Below are 11,169 nucleotides of genomic sequence, written 5' to 3' on the forward strand. Positions count from 1 at the left end.
ACAACCATCCCCACTTTCGAGTTGAGGGGCCCGAGACTCAGGGCAGCAAAACGAGTCACAGAGCTGGTTGCGTCCCCGGGGCCTCCGCGCCCAGGGGGGGCTTCCTGAGCTGACCGAGGGCGTCCCCTTGGACGCTGCCCGGAGAACAGGTGCTCCGGGTCCCCCAGCTGGGGGCGTAGGTGTGAGGCGAGGTCCGGGCGCACCTCTGCTGGGATGACTGGAACGGGCTCCACGCTCCTGCCTCAGTTTCCCTAGTAAAGCCGAGCAAGAGCTTCCTCTCCCCGGGGACCAGGAAGGCTGGGGGGCCCCAGAAAGGACAAGAGGGGGTTCCAGAGGTGCCCGCGTCCCTGGCCGGCCCTCGTCCCCTCACCATCCCGCAGCTCCAGACTCACCCCACGTGTCGTGGGAGGTGCCAAAGCCCCTTCGGTGTTATTCCCTGTCTAGACCCCCGGCCCCGCTCCCTCCACTCCCATGCCGGACCCTCCCGGCTCTGGCCACCCTAGACGCAGGCAGTCGGCTGCCTCCTCCAAGCTCCCCTGTGGCTCCCCGAGGCCAGCATGAGTCCTGGCTTGGCCACCCGCTGGCCCTGTGCCCTCGGTCGAGGCGTCTCCAGAGCGAGGCCCCAGCCTGCAGAGGGGGGGCAGCTAGCTGTGACCTCCCGGCCTCCAGCCGGTTCTCACGTGCTCCCGATTCCTTAGGGAGAGACAGGTGGCCGCTGTCACCAGCCCCACGCCCAGGCCCCCCCCCCCCCCCAGGACTCGGGCCCCGACCGCGTGCTGTCTCTCGCCTCTTCCCTCTTTTCCTCCGTTCCGTGGCTGTCCGCGTCTACACAGGACCATGCACTGCAGCACCGGAAATAGGAAAGTCACCCCCACGCGTGCCACGATGTTTAAAATCTCTCGGGGGAGTTTCACACCCACACGCCCCCCCCTCCCCCTCCCCCCCCCCACAGTGAGAAAACCCAGTGCGAAGGGGCCCCGGGACAGTGTTTGCCTCCGGGAGGGGGCGGGAAGGCCGGGGGGGACAGAGGTGGAAGGACACTCATTCCGAGATCATACGCCTTCATTTGGCCTGAACTGTTTTTCAGGTGCACGCGACACGTGTCCCCAAATAAATAAAAGCCGGGCGCCCGAGTGGCTCAGTCGGTTCGGCATCCAACTCTTGATTTCGGCTCCGGTCGTGATCTCACGGTCTGGGGGTTCGAGCCCCGGGTCGGGCTCTGTGCTGATCGTACAGAGGCTGCTTGGGATTCTCTCTCCCTCTCTCTCTGCCTCTCCCCTGCTCGCTCGCTCACTCTTTCTCTCTCCAAGCCAATTGATAACCTTAAAAAAAAATAAGTGACAGTTAAAAAAAAAACAATGAAATAGCCCCCAAGGGAGCCCGGGAGGGGGAAGCCACAGCCGGAGGCTGGTTCAGCCACGGACCTGCTCCTGTTGACTCGTTTGCGTCTCTCCTGAGAGGAGATTAACAAATGGAATCGGGCGGGGTCACGAGGGCGCTGGGCCCGCACACGCCTGCCCGCTGAGCGGCAGCCCTTGGCATCCTTGTTAATGTCCTGGTCGGGCCTGTTCCGGGCGCCCAGGTGACGCAGAAGTGAAGGGACACACCCTCGCCCCGCCTGGGGACAACAACGCCCTCGCGGGCTGATGGCACAACCGTCCGGGCTACAGGATCCCGGGCGGGCGGCAGGCAGAAGGGACGCCGGCCCCCCGGGGTCTCCGAAGATAAGGAGGCCCCGGCAGGGGACAGAGTGGGGGAAGGGGGGTCCAGGCTGGGGGACCAGGCTGGACACACCTGTAGCCACACCGCACGAGCGGCAACAGATGCGCGGTCGTGAGCGCCTGTGCGCAACCCCGGCCCGTCCTGCACACGCTCTCGCCCACGCTCCCCTGCCCCCGTGCAAGGCCCCGCACGGGCCTGGACGGGAGGCAGGTGCTCGCCAAGCAGGAAGGCGTGGGGGTCAGGGTGTGGGCTGGGGACGGACGGCGGACTGCCTGTGTGAGCCCAGGCAGGTCCCTGGACCTCTCTGTGCCTCCGTTCCCTCCCCTCTCACGGGGGGACAATGACAGCACCGACCTCATAGGGGAGACCTGAGGATTCGTTGAGGCAGTTCCTGTACCATCCAACAGCTGTTCACCGGTACGATTTCTAGCGTTGGCTCGGGTCACCATCTCGCGGTTCGTGGGTTCGAGCCCCGCGTCCGGCTCGGGGCTGACAGCTCGGAGCCTGGAGCTGGCTTCGGGTTCTGTGTCTCCCTCTCTCTCTGCCCCTCCCTGGCTCACGCTCTCTCTTTCTGGAAGCTGCCTTCGCAGACCTGCTGAGAAGGATGGACCCAGGCTGATGGGGGACCAGGAGCCACACTCTAGAGCCACTGAGTCAGAGGCTGCTGCTCTGGAGGGCGCAAAGCCTCCAGGCTCACGGAGCGTGTTCTTGGCCTGGGAGCCCCTCGAGGGTCGGCACAGGTGTCCCTGCGCCCGGCACGGAGCCTGGTGCCGAGCCAGGGGCCCAGCTCGTGGCAAGAGTTGACTTCCTGTAGACAAAAGTTGTGTGGAATTCCGAAGAGTTGCCTTGGGGGCTGGCCAGTTCGTCCTCCCCTCCCCTCTGAGCTGTGCGTTTCGTGAAGACGGGGCTCACGTGTGACTTGCCTTTGTCCCCAGAACCAGCTTTTGGCAGAGCGGTCGTCAGTGAGTGGCTTAGTGAGGATGTATTTGATTGTGAGTGGCAATGACAATAAAAGAGAAAGATATGTATTTATTTTATGCAGAAAAGTCTGAAGGGAAGGGTGCCTGGGTGGCTCAGTCGGTCGAATGGCTGACTCTTGAATTTGGCTCAGGTCATGATCCCAGGGTTGTGGGATTGAGCCCCACGTCTGGCTCCACGCTGAGCATGGAGCCTGCTTAAGATTCCACACCCCCCCTTCTCTCTCTCTCTCAAAACTAATACATAAACATCTTTTTTTTTTAAGTTTGAAGGGAGGGATCCCAGGCTGAGCCACAGCGTCTGGGATCCACTGTTTACATAGTTAGATCTAGGACCCAGGCTCCATCATGCACAGCCTCCATTCACAAATGCACCTCATGGCCCAAGATGGCTGCCCTAGTGCCAGCCAACACATCTGCACCCCAGCCAGCAGGTAGGAGAAGTGAAGCGAAGAAGGGACGAAGGGCCTAAGCCATCTTTCTCTCGGGGAAGTTCTAGCACAAAACTTCCACTTATATTCCTTTGGCCAGAACTTGGTCACAGGGTCACTCCAGCCGGAAAGAAGCTGGGAGAGGCAGTCTCCGCTTCAGGTGGGCCTGGGCCGAGAGGCTGTGTCACCGTGCTCCGAGGGGGCCCAGGGTGTTGGCTCCACCATTATCAGTATTTGCTCACTCAGCCGTCTAAGAGGCAGAGAGCATTTCGGGAAGCCTTTGTCGGGCTGGGGACACATCACCTGTACCCAAAGAAGGAAGGACTCTAGTGGCACCCCGGCCCGTACTGCCTGTGCAGAGAGGGGCCGGCAGTAACTCCCGCTGCCCAGAGCTCAGCGGAAGAGTGAGAAGGACCAGGTGATGGTGAAAGGCATGCTCTTTAAAATCCAACCTGTTTGGGGGCGCCTGGGTGGCTCAGTCGGTTGAGCATCCGATCCTCGATCTCAGCTCAGGTCTCGATCTCAGGGTCATGAGTTCAAAGCCCGCTTTGGTCTCCATGCCGGGCATGGAGCCTACTGAAAAAAAAAAAAAAAGACCGTTATTTACCATTACAAGTGAGTTACCTGAATTTTTCAAAGTGCGAATGAGCAAATGAGCTAAAGAGAAAAAAGGATCGTCATAAATCTACCACCTAGAGCTCAACTTCATTACTTTGTCAACTATCTTGTCAGTTTGTTCTATGATCCTATGGACACACATAGCTATCCATTCTTATATGGTTCTTTTCGTGGAAAATGTAGATACTCTTCATAGGCTCGCACTACACATAGGCTATTTAAAAAACCCCGAATTCTAGGAGCTCCTGGGTCAGTCGGTTAAACGTCCGACTTCGGCTCAGGTCGTGATCTCGCGGTTCGTGAGTTCGAGCCCCGTGTTGGGCCCTGTGCTGACGGCTCGGAGCCTGGAGCCTGCTTCCCATTCTGTCTCTCTCTCTGCCCCTCCCCTGCTTATGCTCCGTCTCTCTCTGTCTCTCAATAATAAATAAACATCAAAAAAATTTTTTTAAAAAGTTGTGATCTCTCCAACTACGTTCAGAAATAAGAAATTCCTACATTAAAAAAAAATTAAGCAAAGCCATATGGAACTGCCAGTCAGAGCTTTGGAGGAGCGGGAGAAAATCCACAGCTCCCACACTGAATTGACGTACATCTTAGCCACAAGGAAAGACACTCAGCACGCTTATGAGTCTCTACAGCCTTCTTGTGGGTAAACACATCATTTCTGTCTGGGTGTCTGAAATACCAACAGTGAGGACAAGTGGTGACATTTAAACCGCACTGATCAGGGGCGCCTGGGTGGCTCGGTCGGTTGAGCGTCCGACTTCGGCTCAGGTCATGATCTCACTGTCCGTGGGTTCGAGCCCCGCGTCGGGCTCTGTGCTGACAGCTCAGAGCCTGGAGCCTGTTTCCGATTCTGCGTCTCCCTCTCTCTGTGACCCTCCCCCCTTCATGCTCTGTCTCTCTCTGTCTCAAAAATAAAAAATGTTAAAAAAAATAAAAAAATAAAAAAACCGCACTGATCACATGTCAGGCACTCTTCTAAGTGATATATACATGATATACATCATTTGATGTATCACGTGATATATATCGTTCATTATATACCTATTGCATACACATATCTGTATACACGTATGTATACATTTAGTCTTCATGGAAACTCTCTCAGGCAAGCGCCATGATTCTCCCCAGTTTACAAGAAAAGAAACTGAGGCACGGTAGGGTCAGTTTGCCAAGAGCCTCATGCCTGTAAGTGGTGAGGTGCTTGGGACTCACCACTATGCTAGACTTTGTGGATTTCTTGTGGGTGGATGAGGTCCCCTGAGTTTCGAGGAGAGAACCCACAGGCCCAGAGAGGGTTAGAAAATGACTTTGGGTCACACAGCAGATTTGGGTGCTTCATCCACCCGAACTGCCTTCTACAGTGTTCATTTTATTGATTTATCTTTTCAATGTTTATTTTGGAGAGACAGAGCGCGAGCAGGGGAGGGGCAGAGAGACGGGGAGACACAGAATCCGAAGCAGGCCCCGGGCCCTGAGCTGTCAGCACAGAGCCCGACGCGGGGCTCGAACTCACGGACCGTGAGATCACGGCCTGAGCCGCAGTCGGACGCTTAAGCCACTGAGCCACCCAGGCGCGACTACTTTCTACGCCGTGAGAGATCGCGACTCCAATATTTTACATTTTAGAACTCTCATACAGTGAGTATAGAATTCTCGGCTTCCCTAATTTGATTATTTGGAAATCTTGGATTCGAGGAGTCTTTGCCGTTCGTTGCCAAAAGCTGGGGCTAAGGGAGGTCATGGCTCCTTCCTCTGGGCAGCCAGGAAGCGGGCTGCCTGGAGGACACTGGAGTGTTGGGAGGTAGCTGGTTTAGGCCTCTCAGGGGGGAGGGACCGTGACCCTTTTGCCAACTTGTCCTGGAATCTCCGGGCTTGTTTTGTGTGTTACTTTCAAATGCCCTAGTCCCCCCACCCAGGGACCCCTCCTTATCTCCTCCTCCAGATGGGCTCTTGCTCGCGTGAGGGGCCCCAAGGTCAAGCCCAGCTGCCCGCTGTGAGAGGCAGAGCACATGTCCTGAGGTTAGGAAGCTGGTGCTGACATTGGGTGTTTTTGAAAAACAAAAAACAAAAAGAAAAGAAACGCGAACGATCCATCCATGTGCCGTGGGCTTCAACGGCCGGACCCGTACGCCGGGTGACAGAAGCAGGGCCCCAGGCTTAGGACAGCGCACTCCGGGGCCTCTTCTGGGAGACCCCCACCCCCAGGGCCTCCCGTGAACTTCCTGGCTGTGACTGTCCTGTCCGGCCAGTGCTTGCCCATGGCTGGAAAAGACCCAAACCCTGAGCACGAGGGAAGATGGGTGGGTGAGTCCAGCAAGGAAGAGGTCCCAGAGCAGGGCTAAGCGGGAGACGCAGGCAAAGCCCACAGGCAGAGCTGAGACTCACTGTTCTTAATAGGAGCCAGGCGCGACCGCCGAGCTCGGGACAAGGTTGGGGTTTGGCCTCATCCTGAGATTGATGTGGGACGAGGGCTGGCTCAGGGGTTCTGGAATGGGGGCCCAGGTGGGGGGGACAGCCCATGGCATGAGCCTGCAAGGGGTCTCCGGCCTGGAGGTGCCAAGGGGTGGGGAGAGCAAGGGCAGGTGGGGATGGCGTTCGGCTGGCACCCTGCCTCTCTCCCTCGGGTGTGGAGCCGAAAACAGGCTTTGGTGCCACGTTCGGCCTTGCAAACTTGTCCTCCAACTTTGTACATTTTCAAACCTATAGATGAGCTGCAAGAATCGTACAACAGGGGCGCCTGGGGGGCTCCGTCGGTTAAGCGTCCGACTTCGGCTCAGGGCACGATCTCGAGGTCTGTGAGTTCGAGCCCCGCGTCGGGCTCCGTGCTGACGTGCTCAGCGCGGGGAACCTGCTTCGGATTCTGTGCCTCCCTCTCGCTCTCTGCCCCTCCCCCCGCTCTGTCTCCCCCAAATAAATAAACATCAAATAAGAAATAAAATAGTATAAAAAAATAAAAATAGAATCTGAGCTCCAATCAAGGATCAGGCGTTGCGTTTAGTTGGGGAGTTTCTTTTGTCTCCTTTCACCTGGAACACGCCTCCTGCCTTTTGCCGACTCTCATGACCTAACGTGTTTGGAGGGTCGAGGCCTGTCATCTTGGAAAACGTCCCTCGGTTTGGGTCTGTCCAGTACTTTTCTCATGATTGGATCCAGGCTGAGTTTGAACGGTCTAAGGCTCCTGGCTCCTAGGGGGAAGCCGTTATCCAGGCGTGTCGACTTAACGTCGGGTGCCTGTGACCTGGGGGAGGGGTGCCCGCCCGGCTCCGGGACTGTCGTCATTTCTAAAAGTCTCAGGTAACCCCAAAGGTGACAAAGGTGATATTTCTGTGGGGTACAAGTGCCCACCCAGCGGGATCAAAGAGCTGCTGGTATTTACTTGTCTATCAATGATTTGTTCGTGTCTTTTCTCCCGCTGCCGGGGCGGGGTGGTGGTGGGGGGGGGCGGGTACCATTTTTCTCTTAAGGATTTGTAACCACTGTTCCCTACGCGACAGATATTTACCGTTCATCATATTTACTCTGGGGGGTTTCTTTTCCATATTATGTTTTGTCTTTTCATCATGTGTATGTTTTTGGACATTATGAAGTCTCTCTCTTTTTTTTTTTTTTTTTTTTGTCAAAGTCTCACATTTAAAAAGTAGTATTATTGGGGCGCCCGGGGGGCTCAGCCGGTTAAGCGCCCGACCTGGGCTCAGGTCCTAATCTCACAGCTCGTGAGTTCAGGCCCCGCATCGGGCTCTGTGCCGATGGCTCGGAACCTGGACGGAGCCTGCTTCGGATTCTGTGTCTCCCTCTCTCTCTGCCCCTCCCCTGCCCGTGCTCTGTCTCTCTCTGCCTTCCGAAAATAAATACGTGTTTAAAAAAATAAAATAAGGGGCGCCTGGGTGGCGCAGTCGGTTAAGCGTCCGACTTCAGCCAGGTCACGATCTCGCGGTCCGTGAGTTCGAGCCCCGCGTCAGGCTCTGGGCTGATGGCTCGGAGCCTGGAGCCTGTTTCCGATTCTGTGTCTCCCTCTCTCTCTGCCCCTCCCCCGTTCATGCTCTGTCTCTCTCTGTCCCAAAAATAAATAAAAAATGTTGAAAAAATAAAATAAAATAAAATATATAAAAAGTAGTAGTATTTCTTTTAGAAAATAATCATAGGACACCAAAATTATTTTGTGCGGTTTGTAAATTTGTGCTGTCGTCACAGGCCGCTATTAACCTCGGTTATGCCTTTTAAAAAAATTTTTATTTATTTATTTATTTAATCTTTACCGTTGAGAGACTGAGCGTGAGCAGGGGAGGGGCAGAGAGAGAGGGAGACACAGGATCCGAAGCGGGCTCCAGGTTCCGAGCTGTCAGCACGGAGCCCGACGCGGGGCTCGAACTCACAGACCGCGAGATCGTGACCTGAGCCGAAGTCGGACGCTGAACCCACTGAGCCACCCAGGCGCCCCTCACTTTATTTGTTTTTTAATTGGCATCCAAGTTAGTTGGCATATTGTGCAATAATGATTTCAGGAGCAGATTCCAGTGATTAATCCCCTATGTATGGCACCCAGCGCTCACCCCAACAAGCGTCTTCCGTAATGCCCCTTGCCCATTTAGCCCATCCCTGAAGGCTCTGTTTTCATTGCAAAATGCATGCGTGTTGTTCACCAAACTGAAAACAATATAGAACAATTTTAAATAAAAACTTAAAAGAATAGAGCTGTACAAAGTAAAAACTCAGAGCCCATCATGGCGCAGGTCGGCTTGTCAGAGAAAACGGGCAGGAATACTTCGGGGGGTAAGCGCGCACACATCCATGGCCCCCCCCCCGCCCAGCTCGGACCCTGGGCACAGTGCTGTGCGGTTGTCTCTTTAACCGATCTCGCAGGCACCGGCGCGCATTTACTGGTAAGAAGCCCAGTGTCTCCCTCTTGAGGTTTCTTCCAGAACAGTCTGATAATCCCAGGGGATCACGCAGTCCAGAGGAGGCCGGTCTCACTTCCACAATGCCCCGTCCTGCCTGCCCCTGAGCCCCGAGGTTACAGCCCTCTCGTTTATACCAGGAGCTTAGTCCTCGCTCCCTGAAGTGGGAATGACTCCAGAATTGGGTGGGTCCAGCATGGCTTCCAGCCCCAGACGCACATGGAGTCTGCCCCCACCCCCACCCACCGTGAGGTATTGTGAAATGCCTTGGACTTGGGTCACCTGGCCACACCCCTTTTTCCACAGAGTGAATTCCCTCTCTGGGGGCATAGGTGTCCTCGTTGCCGGCTGACCTCGGTCAGGACTCTCCCAATTCAGACGGCAGCTAATCTGACCCACTGACCGGCACAAGGGAGAACTTGGGCACCCGAGCTCGCTCCTCCCGGGGCTCCCAGGCCAGCTACAAGTGTGCCCGCTTCATTCCCAGATTAAGGGAGGGTCAGCTTTGACGGTTAGTGAAGAGCATGGGGCCAGACCCCTTTAGGCAAGTTCCTTCCCCATCTGTTAAAGGACAATAATAGAAGAGGTAATACATCAGGACTATGGACAGAGCACTTGGCGCAGCCCCCGGCACGTAGTAACTGCTCAATAAGTGTGAACTATTATTTTATACCCAACACATATAGGAGCTCTCTGATTTCCCTATTTTGTAAAAATGAGATCGCCCACACACATTTTTCTTAGCTTGCTTTTCTCAAGCAGCCTTCCAGAGACATTTCCCACGTCTCCCCATGCAGCCTCCTCACCTGTGTGAGAGACGCAGAGCCCTCCAAAGGATAGCGTCCGTGAAGTAGATTAAGCCATCTCCGTAAAGTCAAAAGCCTTCGTCTTTTCCTTGGTGATGCCTCCCGTTGTATTAAATCTTAGGAAGTTCGTTCAAGTTTGACTGTGAAGCTGTCCCCTGCATTTTTATTCCTGCATCTCAGGAGTGTTTGTCTTTCTCTCCATCCTTTGATCTCAGTCCACAGGGGATTGCAAATGTGTTCCCACCAGGGGAGCAGTGGGCGAGAGGTCAGCTTCCACCGCATGAGGAGGGACCGGGAGAGCTGTCTGTTAGGGCAGGAAAGGGGAAGGCCGGCCAAGCAAGGATCCTGGTGTCAGAATCCCCGGCCACGACCATCTTGGGACCCACCCCATCCTCGCTTCCGCTCCAGGAACCTGGGAGTCTTTCTGGTTCCTCCCTCACCCCCAACAACGAACCCTTTAGCAAGCCCTGTGGGCTTGTTCTCTTAACTATTTCTCATGTCTGCTCCTTCTTTCCACTTCCAGGGCTGCCTCTTTAGTTCAGTACCTGCACAACTGAGATGGCCCACCCCCCCTCCGTTCTGCCCTTGCCTCACCCATCACCCACACTGCAGCCTCTGAGAAGCAGTTGGAACCACCTGGAAAAGCTGCAGCTACGCTTTTTGCCAACTCCTTCCTGTTTGCACCAGGACACCTGCTGGAGAAGAGTCACAACAACGCGGTCTGGAAAGCAAGAAACCAGAACCTGGAAACAACCCAAATGCCCAACCAATACGGTGGTGTATTAGTCTCCTGGGGCTGCCGTAACAAGTGTCCCCAGCTTGGTGGCTTAAAACAACACAACTTGTTGCCCCGCAGTTCTGGAGGTCGGAAGTCCAGGGGCGCCTGGGTGGCTCAGTCGGTTAAGCATCCGAGTCCTGATTTCGACTCAGGTCATGATCTCACGGTTTGTGAGATCGAGCACCGAATGGGGCTCTGTGCTGACAGCGTGGAACCTGGAGCCTCCCTCAGATTCTGTGTCTTCCTCTCTCTCTCTCTCTGCCCCTCCCCAGCTCATGCTTTGTCTCTCTCGGTCTCTCAAAAAGAAATAAACGTTGAAAAAAAGTGTTGTTTAATGTTTAATAAGTCCAGAATGGGTCTCACTGGGCTTAAAGTCAAGGTGTCAGCGGGTGTGTGTTCCTTCTGGAGGCCCTGAGGGGAGGATCTGGTTTTTGCCTTTTCCGGCTTCCAGAGACTTCCCGGAACCAAACACTCCAACAGGGGCAGCTCGGGGGACCCCTGGCTCGCAGAAACCCTGTGTTCTGTCAGGATCGGACATTTTGAAGATGGGACAGGTGTGGGAGGCTGACAGACCAGGGTTCCTACTGAACCTCTCCCTTTGCAAATCACTAATAATACCCATTATATAGATTTTTGCGTAAGTTAAATATGAGAGCTGATGTATACACCCAGCATCTAATAGATGTTAATCTCTGGAAAAGAAAGAAAGGGGAAGGAAGGAAGGGAGGAAGGAAGACAGAAGGAAGAAGGAAGGAAAGGAGGGAGGGAGGGAGGGAGGGAGGGAGGGAGGGAGGAAGGAAGGAAGGAAGGAAAGGGAAGGAAGGAAGGAAGGAAAGGAGGGAGGGAGGAAGGGAGGGAGGAAGGAAGGAAGGAAAGGGAAGGGAAGGAAGGAAAGAAGGAAAGGAGGGAGGGAGGGAGGGAGGAAGGGAGGGAGGA

This window comes from Panthera uncia, unplaced genomic scaffold, assembly GCF_023721935.1.
Source record: "Panthera uncia isolate 11264 unplaced genomic scaffold, Puncia_PCG_1.0 HiC_scaffold_598, whole genome shotgun sequence".
Lineage (NCBI taxonomy): Eukaryota > Metazoa > Chordata > Mammalia > Carnivora > Felidae > Panthera > Panthera uncia.